This window comes from Rutilus rutilus, assembly GCF_951802725.1.
Source record: "Rutilus rutilus genome assembly, chromosome: 2".
Lineage (NCBI taxonomy): Eukaryota > Metazoa > Chordata > Actinopteri > Cypriniformes > Leuciscidae > Rutilus > Rutilus rutilus.
Window position 1 is genome coordinate 52,741,835 of NC_140210.1, and position 12,061 is coordinate 52,753,895.

The window sequence follows — 12,061 nt, forward strand, 5'->3', positions numbered from 1 at the left end:
GGCACGAGACGCGACGCTCTGTTTCTGCTGCGCTCTCTGCTTTGATGAGCTGCTCGACGGCTGGGACTGCCCTCGCTCAGCAGTCCCAGAAACTTTTATTTTGAGGGGGATAAATTTATGAAATGTAGCTGCCTGCTTCTTTTCTTCCTGAAACCTCTCAGTGACAGAATGTAGCGCATCACCGAAGAGGCCAGCAGGAGACACAGGGGCATTTAAAAGGAGAGATTTATCTTTCTCTTTCATGGACGTTTGGTTCAACCATAAATGCCTCTCCGTGGCCACCAGGGCTGATTCAAACACACACAGAGAGCTGCTGAAGTAACAGAAAGCTGTTTCGCTTGTGTTTTCAGGGGTGCTTTATAGTTTCCTGGTCGGTGACGTCACCCGCCTACTACATTCCGTCTCGCCATTGACTGATTTCATTCATGCTTCAGACGCACTACGCTGGAGGCGTTCCCACTGCGATTACACGCAGCGGTAGTCCCTGAAGGGGAACAATTGTTTTACAATTACCCTCATGTTGTTCCAAATCTTTACGCTGTTATTTTTTCCCTGGAACACATGAACTGTTTACATTGCAACACAATTGAAATAATAGTTAGTGATGTACAGTACATAATCTGTACATTTATTTTTATCTTGGTACGTTTTAGTTTGGGGGAAACAATGAAACATTTAGCTGAACTTTAGTTTTTACTAAACTAAAGACTAAAATTTGCTTAATATAATATTTTTGATTCATACAAAAATGTGAAAGGGGGTTCAAAAGGATGATTGACAAAAGTTAAAAAGAAGTTTCTAGTTCTGAACTGGATCCTCCTCCAAAGCGCTATGGATTGTGGGCAATATTAGCTGTTATAGTGAGCACGGATCCACACTTCGAAAATCCATCAGAAATAGAAGACCATACAGGGACTTCTGGCATACTCTTTTCAACATACTATGCTTTGGGACATACTTATTTTAATATCACATACTGTTAAGGATATACAGCGTGGACATTGAGATGCAGGGTATCACTTGTTTCAAGTGATACCCTGCGTCGTCTTCTTCTGTGTTTTGATACAGAGATTCTGTACTCTTTCAGAAGATGCGTAATAGCGCCCCCTACCATATAATAGTGAAAAGACTAGTGAAGATAGCCTGAAATTTCAGTCAGTGGCTGGGAAAAAGTAAAGATATTTACTTCCAGTGGACTAGCCTACTTAAAAATGTAGATACTCAGAATAAGGAGCATATCTGTTTTCTTTATAAATCAATTGTGGCGAGTAGGACGAGGCCGCGAGGCCGGTGGCGTGATTGCTGAAGAGCGACACCTGTGAGACGCACCGGTCTCGTATCTCTCACGGAGGAGAGGAGGCACAAAAGGAGGAGCGACGACAGTGGAGATCGAGAGAAGACCGGCCTGAACTTGTGTTGTGCTTTGTTTTATGGTGACAGCAGTCGTCCGTGAGGGGCTGCTGTCTTTTACTTTCGTTTTGTATTTGTTTTATTTTTGATATTAAAGTTGTTGAATGTTTGCTGGTTCCCACCTCCTTCTTCCCATAACAACAAACCTTGTTACACTGGTGCCGAAACCCGGGAAGAAGGCGGAACGCGCTGTCAAAGAGCCCTCGCCGCTGTGGGGAATCCGCGGTACCATCGAACATGGCGGGCAGTTTCCGTCGCCATGGACGCTGGAGGCGGTGCGCTGGAGTGAGTTGCCGGGGGGATGTTCGAGCTCGCTGCCGGCCGCCTGGGTGCTGGAGGGGCGGCTGCCGTCCATGAGGGAGCGGAGGAGTAGCCGCCATTTGCCAGCAGGAGCCTGCTGTCGTCCGCCTTGATGGGGAGGAGCAGGGAATGGGGGACTCCTGCCGACTGCCCGAACCCGGAGGAGTCGTCGCCGTCCACCAGGCGGCAGAGGAGTGTTGAGCCATCCACCGAGGACTATCCAGCGCCACCGCCAGGCACCGCAGAGAAGATCACCCAGCTGGTGGAGGACCAGATGGCAGCGCGTTGTGGGAACCGGACCAAGATTTATAAAAAAATGTCTCTCCCCTATCTCGTCTCTGTCGCTCCTCATGCTTCCGTCTCTTTTTCTCTTGCCTCGTCTGTCCATACCCCCAGGTACCGCAGCCGCCGTGTCCGGTCTCCCCAGAGGAGGGGGAGGAGCGGGGAGTAGAGCACAGTCTTGTGTGTACCCCCTGGCCTGCGAGGGGCGATGGGGGTATGTGGCGAGCAGGCCGGTGGCGTGATTGCTGATGAGCGACACCTGTGAGACGCACCGGTCTCGTATCTCTCACGGAGGAGCGGAGGCACAAAAGGAGGAGCAACGACAGTGGAGATCGAGAGAAGACAGGCCTGAACTTGTGTTGTGCTTTGTTTTATGGTGACAGCAGTCGTCCGTGAGGGGCTGCTATCTTTTACTTTCGTTTTGTATTTGTTTTATTTTTGATATTAAAGTTGCTGAATGTTCGCCGGTTCCCGCCTCCTTCTTTCTATAACAACGAATCTTGTTACATCAATATTTTCAAAACACAACTACAAGCCACGTATACTTAGAATACTTAATTATACTTTTAAGTATATCTCGGTCAAAAGATAGGTGCAAGTAGGCCAAATATACTTAAACCTTTCTGTCAGTATGTCAAGTATACTTAAGTGCAATTTTAAGTATATTTCTGAGAAGTATATAAAAAGTAGACTGAAAGTATACTTTCTTATTTTTAGTTTAAAAGAAGTATACTAATAGCACACTTGAATACATTTATTTTCCATTAGGAATGTCTCGTAAGCGATTGGGGTGTTTTGTTGTTGAATGTAAGAGTGAACATAGTTCACTAGTCCTGACATCAGAGCCGCTAGTGTTGCCAAAAGTATCGACTTCGAAACCAAGGCGTTACTGAAATTGAAAAAATGTGACGAAACCAGCATTTCCCGCTAGCATTTTTAGCGCTGTTGAACGGATTCTAAACACCTCTGATTGGCCATTGCATTCACACGCTCAACATATGTCTGATTGGCTACAATAATCAACACTTCAAAAACATGTTGTAAATAGACATCTTACACAGCGCTTAGATACACACAAGAGCGTTTAAAAGCAGGCATCTATCAGCGGATCCCTAATATATCCATTGATAGACGGATCCCCTGGTAGACAGATGTGCTGATAGACACCTGCTTTCAAACATTCCCGTGTGTATCTGTGTAAGCGCTCGGTGAAGACAACATGTTTTTGAAGCGTTGATCATTGTAGCCAATCAGAGCACCTAAACACAATGGCCAATCAGAGGTGTTTAAGAATCCATTCAACAGCGCTCAAATTGCTACTATATTAAAAATGTCACTATGTTATTTATTGTTTTGATCAAATAAATGCAGCCTTGTGAGCATAAGATACTTCTTTCAAAAACATTTTTAAAAATCTTAATTATTTATGTAAAGACTACCCATTGGCCCAAAGATGGAGTCCAATGGTCTGGGCGAAGGTATAATGCATATGTCTTTCCAGCGCTCCAATGAAGTTCACTTATTTTATTGGAATTTAGTTTTAATATTACTTAACTACACTTAATCTGACTTCAATTTCAAATGATAATCAAATTTAGATTGTGTTTCTTATTAGAAAATAATCATAAATATGATTTGAATATCCCCCTCCTTGAACTGCCACCTTACCGTGGTGGAGGGGTTTGAGTACCCGAATGAACCTAGGAGCTATGTTGTCTGGGGCTATATGCCCCTGGTAGGGTCTCCCAAGGCAAACAGGTCCTAGGCGACGGGTCAGACTAAGAGCGGTTCAAAACCCCTTATGATGCCCAAAAAAAGGAGGACCGTGACGTCGCCCGGTATGGCGCAGGAGTGACGTGGGGCCACCCTCCCGTGGACCCACCACCTGCAGGAGGGACCGTAAGGGGCCGGTGCTAAGTGGATCGGGCGGCAGTCGAAGGCGGGAGCCTAGACAACCCGATCCCTGGACGCGGAATCTAGCTCTAGGGACATGGAATGTCACCTCTCTGGCGGGGAAGGAGCCTGAGCTTGTGCGTGAGGTTCAGAGATTCCGACTAGAGATAGTTGGGATCACCTCTACGCACGGCTTGGGCTCTGGAACCACACTCCTCGAGAGAGGATGGACTCTTCACCACTCTGGAGTTGCCCATGGTGAGAGGCGGCGGGCTGGTGTGGGTTTGCTTATAGCCCCCCTGCTCAGCCGCCATGTGTTGGAGTTCACCCCGGTGAACGAGAGGGTCGCTTCCCTACGCCTTCGGGTCGGGGATAGGTCTCTCACTGTCGTTTGTGCTTACGGGCCGAACGGCAGTGCAGAGTACCCGGCCTTCTTGGAGTCTCTGGGAGGGGTGCTGGAAAGTGCTCCGACTGGGGACTCCATCGTTTTACTGGGGGACTTCAACGCCCACGTGGGCAACGACAGTGACACCTGGAGGGGCGTGATTGGGAGGAACGGCCCCCCTGATCTGAACCCGAGTGGTGTTCTGTTATTGGACTTCTGTGCTAGTTACAGCTTGTCCATAACGAACACCATGTTCAAGCATAAGGGTGTCCATCAGTGCACATGGCACCAGAACACCCTAGGCCGGAGGTCGATGATCGACTTTGTGGTCGTTTCATCCGACCTCCGGCCGTATGTCTTGGACACTCGGGCGAAGAGAGGGGCGGAGCTGTCAACTGATCACCACCTGGTGGTGAGTTGGATCCGATGGTGGGGGAGGAAGCTGGACAGACTCGGCAGACCCAAACGTACTGTGAGGGTCTGTTGGGAACGTTTGGTCGAATCTCCTGTCAGAGAGATCTTCAACTCCCACCTCCGGCAGATCTTCGACCAGATCCCGAGGGAGTCTGGAGATATTGAGTCCGAGTGGACCATGTTCTCCACCTCCATTGTCAACGCGGCCACTCGGAGCTGTGGCCGTAAGGTCTCCGGTGCCTGTCGAGGCGGCAATCCCCGAACCCGGTGGTGGACACCGGAAGTAAGGGATGCCGTCAAGCTGAAGAAGGAGTCCTATCGGGCCTGGCTGGCTTGTGGGACTCCTGAGGCAGCTGATGGGTACCGACGGGCCAAGCGGACTGCAGCCCGGGTGGTTGTGGAGGCAAAAACTCGGGCCTGGGAGGAGTTCGGTGAGGCCATGGAGAAGGACTATCGGTCGGCCTCGAAGAGATTCTGGCAAACCGTCCGGCGCCTCAGGAGGGGGAAGCAGTGCCCTACCAACGCTGTTTACAGTGGAGGTGGGCAGCTGTTGACCTCGACTGGGGACATCACCGGACGGTGGAAGGAATACTTCGAGGATCTCCTCAATCCCGCCGTCACGTCTTCCATTGAGGAAGCAGAGGCTGAGGGCTCGGAGGCGGACTCGTCCATCACCCAAGCTGAAGTCACCGAGGTAGTCAAGAAACTCCTCGGTGGCAAGGCACCGGGGGTGGATGAGATCCGCCCTGAGTACCTCAAGTCTCTGGATGTTGTGGGGCTGTCTTGGCTGACACGCCTCTGCAACATCGCGTGGCGGTTGGGGACAGTACCTTTGGACTGGCAGACCGGGGTGGTGGTCCCTCTTTTCAAGAAGGGGATCGGAGGGTGTGCTCCAACTATAGGGGGATCACACTTCTCAGCCTCCCTGGGAAAGTCTATGCCAGGGTACTGGAGAGGAGAATCCGGCCGATAGTAGAACCTCGGATTCAGGAGGAACAGTGTGGTTTTCGTCCCGGTCGTGGAACACTGGACCAGCTCTATACCCTCTACAGGGTGCTGGAGGGCTCATGGGAGTTTGCCCAACCAATCTACATGTGCTTTGTGGATTTGGAGAAGGCATTCGACTGTGTCCCACGCGGCGGCCTGTGGAGGGTGCTCCGGGAGTATGGGATCCGGGGCCCTTTGCTAAGGGCTATCCGGTCCCTGTACGACCGGAGCAGGAGCTTGGTTCGTATTGCCAGCAGTAAGTCAGACTTGTTCCCGGTGCGTGTTGGACTCCGGCAGGGCTGCCCTTTGTCGCCGGTTCTGTTCATAATTTTTATGGACAGAATTTCTAGGCGCAGCCAGGGGCCGGAGGGGGTCGGGTTTGGGGACCACACGATTTCATCTCTGCTCTTTGCGGATGATGTTGTCGTGTTGGCCTCATCAGACCAGGACCTCCAGCATGCACTGGGACGGTTTGCAGCCGAGTGTGAAGCGGCTGGGATGAAAATCAGCACCTCCAAGTCCGAGGCCATGGTTCTCAGTCGGAAAAGGGTGGCTTGCTCGCTTCAGGTTGGTGGAGAGCTCCTGCCTCAAGTGGAGGAGTTCAAGTATCTTGGGGTCTTGTTCACGAGTGAGGGAAGGATGGAACGGGAGATTGACAGGCGGATCGGTGCAGCTTCTGCAGTAATGCGGTCCCTGTACCGGTCTGTCGTGGTAAAGAAGGAGCTGAGCCGCAAGGCGAAGCTCTCGATTTACCAGTCAATCTACGTTCCTACTCTCACCTATGGTCATGAGCTGTGGGTCATGACCGAAAGGACAAGATCCCGGATACAAGCGGCCGAAATGATCTTTCTCCGCAGGGTGGCTGGGCGATCCCTTAGAGATAGGGTGAGAAACTCGGTCACTCGGGAGGAGCTCAGAGTAGAGCTGCTCCTCCACATCGAGAGGGGTCAGTTGAGGTGGCTCGGGCATCTTTTCCGGATGCCTCCTGGACGCCTTCCCGGGAAGGTGTTCCGGGCATGTCCCACCGGGAGGAGACCCCGGGGAAGACCTAGGACACGCTGGAGAGACTATGTCTCCCGGCTGGCCTGGGAACGCCTCGGTGTCCCCCCGGAAGAGCTGGAGGAAGTGTCTAGGGAGAGGGAAGTCTGGGCATCCCTGCTTAGACTGCTGCCCCCGCGACCCGGCCCCGGATAAGCGGTAGAAGATGGATGGATGGATGGATTGATTATGAATTAATTTTGGTCTTTGATTATTCTGGGTATCCCATATTTTTAATTATTCATTCATTAAGGACCCGGTGTCGCTTTGAGACGTCACGACGCGAATGTGCGCTCACGATCACAAACGTAGCCAGTTCTGAAATAGTCAGAGGATGCAGTGCAAACTATTTTACCCTTAAGCGGTCGCCCATGCTTTCCAAAAGGTGTAATGTTTTGTAAAAGTCGCAAGATGCAACGTGCTAAGTCAGTGATACTTTAATGATGTGCCCCATGCTCCATTCATAAGTGCCTTCGGTTTGATCTATCCTGGACAATAGCTGTGTCTCAATGTGAAGGCTGCATCCTTCGAAGGCCACGTACTTCAAATGATGCAGCCTATGCGTCCTCCGAACAACGCACCATGTAGCCTTCGTAGGATTTCCTAATTGCGCAGCCAGGTGTTCCCGATTACCGCTCCAGGCGCCAAGCAACGGTGCGAGAGTATGCTGCCATCCTGATAATTAATTTGATATAATTGAGTAAACAGCTATGGAGCCAGAATTGGCTATTGTCACTTTTATGTTTTATATTTTACTGGAGGACATGGTACGGATGTTTCAGGTCATGTACTTTCGGCTTAGCCGATCGATTCAAATGTTCATTTATATCTTACCTTGATGTGATTTTGTAGGCTAGTGTATTATTTTTATTATGCACATAAATAAACCATGGTAAATATATTTACACAGGTTTTCAACCCTATTTGAATATAAAACCCAGTTGAATATAAAAAGTCCAGTGCGAATGTTACTCCCGCTCATCATCGGCAGCTGTCAGTCACTGTTGCTAGGCGACAAGAACAATCCTCCGTAGGCTAGACCCGTCCGAGCGCTTCAGATGCGCCCTTTGAAATGGGACAGAGCTGTAGTTAGCAACAATTTGTTAATATTGTGACAATAGGCCTACATTTTGTTACTTTAATTTTCAAAATAACCAGTGGTGATATGTAAGGAACTACATACTTCATTAATACTCGAAGTAATTTTCCCACACAGGACAGCAACACTACAAAATTTTTATTTTACAATATGATGCATTGTTTTACATTAAACTACACAAAAGTATATAGTTTAAATGTATCAACCTTGAAAATATTCAGAAGTAAAATGCAACATATGCAGTAATATAAAAGCAGAACCATCATAAAAACCCTGACATGGTTTTTTTCATGCAGAATTCCTTTACTTTTACTCTTGATACCTTAAGGACATTAGAGTATGCAAGATAATTTTGCTTATCTAAGGTTTGAAATATATGACTAGTAGTTTTTCCCCAATGTGGTATTAGTGGTTATTAAAAGTACTTTAGTGTAATAAAGTATCTCAATATTTATTCCATGAGTCAGCCCTGCAAACCTGTTGGTAGACAACTTAGTGGATAGTGAAAATATGCAGTCAAACACTCTGGAGACCATCCCAGATGATGTCCCACCAGCAGAAGCCTTACCAGGGTCTCTGTTGTGGAGCCCATCCCGGTCCAGCAGCACACCAGGGTCTCCCACTCAGCTGAATAAAAGTCTACATCATTTTTTCTTATTTTATGTACTGTAAATTTAAATGTTTATGTTGATTTTGATATGTTTAACGTATCTTGTAAATAGTTGGGGGGAAAAGGTATAGAAGAATTTGTTTCATGTAGAAATTATGACTGTCATTACAAAAATAACAATGAATTCTCTTTTATTTACACATTTAAAGTTGCATAAAAATAAATAAATGTACAGAATTTTTTTTTCCTTTTAAAAAATATAAGTGAAAAAAAGTTAAACAAGAATATATACTGTATATATATTTTTTTTTCTCAATCATTCTTTCAAGAAGAGAAAACAGCCTGTCCATTCTCTCTACTCCTGTGCTCTCCTCGCCTCTGCAGTCCCATGTCTTCTCTAATCAAGTCCAAAAACTCGTCCTCTCTGTCTCGCTTTCTTCGTGGTGCTGATGCTGGTGCTGATGCTGGTGTTGGCCCTGGCTCCTCCTCCTCTTGGTCACACACTGCTGAACTCGGCCCTGGTGTATCCTCAGGGATTGAGGCAATGAGGACAGGAGGTTGGTGTAATGCCTCTGTCCCAACACCTCATCCATGAGGACAAACCAGGGTCAAGTTTCAGCAGTGGGTTTCCCACTCACACACTCTCCTGTCCCAGGACACGTGCAATCCTAAGGCAGAGCAAATTAACCATGGCTTGTTAACAACAGCACAATACATTTCAGCAAAGATGTGACCTCAACTTTCTTACTTTGTATTTTTTAAATCATATTCATATTCAGAAATCATATTTATGAATACTCAAATTTGGTTAAAACCTTTGTAGACATAGCTTGCATGACAGCACTACAAAAACACATAAAAGTCAAACCCCGTTGCCTTATCTACTGCTTTTCTTATGTTTGTGGGCTTTATAGGGTGAGTGATATTTCTTATTTACACAAGTTAGACAGACTAGTGCAAATATTACAATACATTTTAATTAAATTTATTTAGTTTATTTATTTTTTAATTACAATTTAATAAATTGGGCTGTCTGCTCCTTGCTCCCTGAAACAATTATTAAACTAACATTAGCACAAGTTTTGCCTCAGACCACCTGACAAATGAAGCCACGCAATGGTGACGAAGGAGTTAAGATGAAGTTTATAAGAAAGAAAAACTTGTGGCTTTTAACTGTGGTTTCGCTAGCTATTTGAGTAAATGAAAACATAATACTTACATTTAAATGTGAATTTGCCGTCCACCGGTGCGCGATGACTTATGGGGTAGAATAGGGTAAGATAGTCCATTAAGCGTCCATTTATGTATCCTTCCTTTCACGGGGAAACGAAGGGTGCATTTGGCGTCGCTTTAGCCTTCGTCGCGCAGCGATGACGCAACCGGCCTTCGAATACGGACTTCGGAGGAATTGAATTGAATTGGGACAGCCTTCATCGCGCCGCGGTGACGCAATCGGCCTTCAAATGCGACCTCCGAAGTGTGCCGCCTTTAAATTGGGACGTTCTTCGTGGCGCCGCTGTGACGTTTAGTCGCGCCGCTGTGACGCAATCGACCTTCAAATACGGACTTCGGAGGATGCAGTCTTCACATTGGGACACAGCTAGAGATTGTCATGATCCTGGTTTTCTTCTCTTACACTCTTCCTCCCTCTTCTGGTCACACTCATTATTACATCATTTTACGCACACACATTCACATTCATTATCTCACTCGCTCTCAGCTGTTTCTCATCACCTCATCTCTTCACTCTCTCTCCTCACCTGTTTCCCACCTTCTCTGATTAGACTCTCTATTTCTAGGCTTTCCTTTCTTTTGTTCTTTGTCAGATTATTGCCGAATGTTACGTACCTGTTTGCCTGCTATTCCAACCTCTGTCTTGTCGAGTCCTGTCTGGTGCGTGTTCTTTACTGACAACATTATTACCTCGCCTCTGCTTTGTTCAACCTCCAGCTAACGTGAGTGATCAACGGTTTGGCGTTCCCGTGCTCTCTCTACGGACCCAGCCTTTCTCTCACCCTCCGGGATTCCCCGTTGCCGACCCTGACGGCGCATTTCTGTTCCATTATTACTGAGAGACTTTCTGTTTCCTTTGGCTGAGTATTTCTTCTGTTGAATTGAAGACTGAAAGACTTTCTGTTGGATTTACATGCCTAGCGGCCACCTGTGTTATTTTGCCTCAACTGTTTTTCAACTATTAAATATTGTCAAATCGCCTTCTGCTTTTGGGTCCTCTCTCCTTACACGTGACAGAGATTTGCGGGAACATCAGACTACACAATTATCTACTATGAATAATGATTTCAAGATGTAACATTTATTTGTCAGGTAAAAATGTATCATGCCAATTACACAAGTGATTAAAAGCAAATTCAGAGATAATAAATACATGACATCAATTACTCAAAGACGACTCTAAAAGTAAGCAATGCATTCCTGACAGAGACACACAGGGGTGTGTGAGTGTGTTCCAAGTGTAAGACTTGAGAAAACACTGACACAGCACTGCATGGGGGGTTTTCCTGGTTACAGGTTCCCAAAGACTGCTCTGTCACCTACCCTTAAATACCCAGACCAGAATCAATATTTTTTTAGAGTTGTTTTGGGTCAATTAATGTACCCCAGGGCACCTGGCACCAAAGCACCTGGTTTCGGGGGAGTGTCACGGTTGGTAGATCCACTGTCTCATTCTAGTCTTGTGTGTTTGGGTGTGTGAGTTGTCTCGTTACGCTGATTGTATTATGTGGGCGTTACCGCTGATTATCAGTGATCAGCGGCAGCTGCATGTCATCTCACCAGCCTATTTAATGCCCTGTCTTTCATCTCATGTTTGTCAGATCGTTGTTGAAGTTTCCCATGTTCGTGCCTGTTCCTGTTTTCCTCGTGTTTCCTGTTCACCGGATACCGGATTGCTTCACTCCCGTTCTCACCTCTGCTTCACCGTCATCTTCTTCAGTCACCTCAGGATCGTCCATCTCAGTCCCTGCGTCACGCTCTCCTGCTGTCTGTGTTCCTGGTCTGACCCTCTCTCTCGGAGTGACTGCCTGCCTACGCTGAGTTCTGCATTTATGCATCTGGCTATTCTGAGTTTCCTGAGTGAACCATTGTTAATAAACATCATTGCACTTGCTATTGCTTCCGTCCTGTTTATCATTACAGGGAGAGGGGAGAATTATCAGATCATTATCAGACATCACCCAAAGAGGAGAACAGGATTCTCCTAAGTTCTCAATCTTTTTCATAATACCAATGACTGCAATGAAATTAAGACCATTTTACTCACCGCACTGAGACATTTAAAATGATACCAAACATGAAAAGGAAAAACAGTAGATTCATAAGATACATAATTGTGTGATATATAGACATTCTTAGTGAACTTTTGGTGACTTGACTCAGGGTGAGAGGAAGGGAGGAGGGAGAGGGGGATGCAGACATAAGGAAGAAGAAAGTTTGGACAAGACAATGCCCTGTGCTCTTTCTTTGTGATCTTCTGTCCAGGGTGCGTTTAATTGCGTTATTGCTTTATTGTAGGGTGAATTTTATCTCAGCTTTTGTTTTAACAGGAAAATCAGTTCTTACATTTAAAACTTATGACCAGTAGGGGTGAATCGTCAAAGAACATACGTTGTTAAATAAAAGACTG

The 12,061-nt window shown here is 46.8% G+C and overlaps 1 protein-coding gene across 1 annotated transcript in view; it reads right to left on the reverse strand.

Moving 5' to 3' along the window:
- The window catches only part of LOC311283912 (sialoadhesin-like), a 112,891-nt gene that overhangs the window by 98,248 nt on the left and 2,582 nt on the right, over positions 1-12,061 (reverse strand). The gene's annotated exons all lie outside the window — the stretch shown is intronic.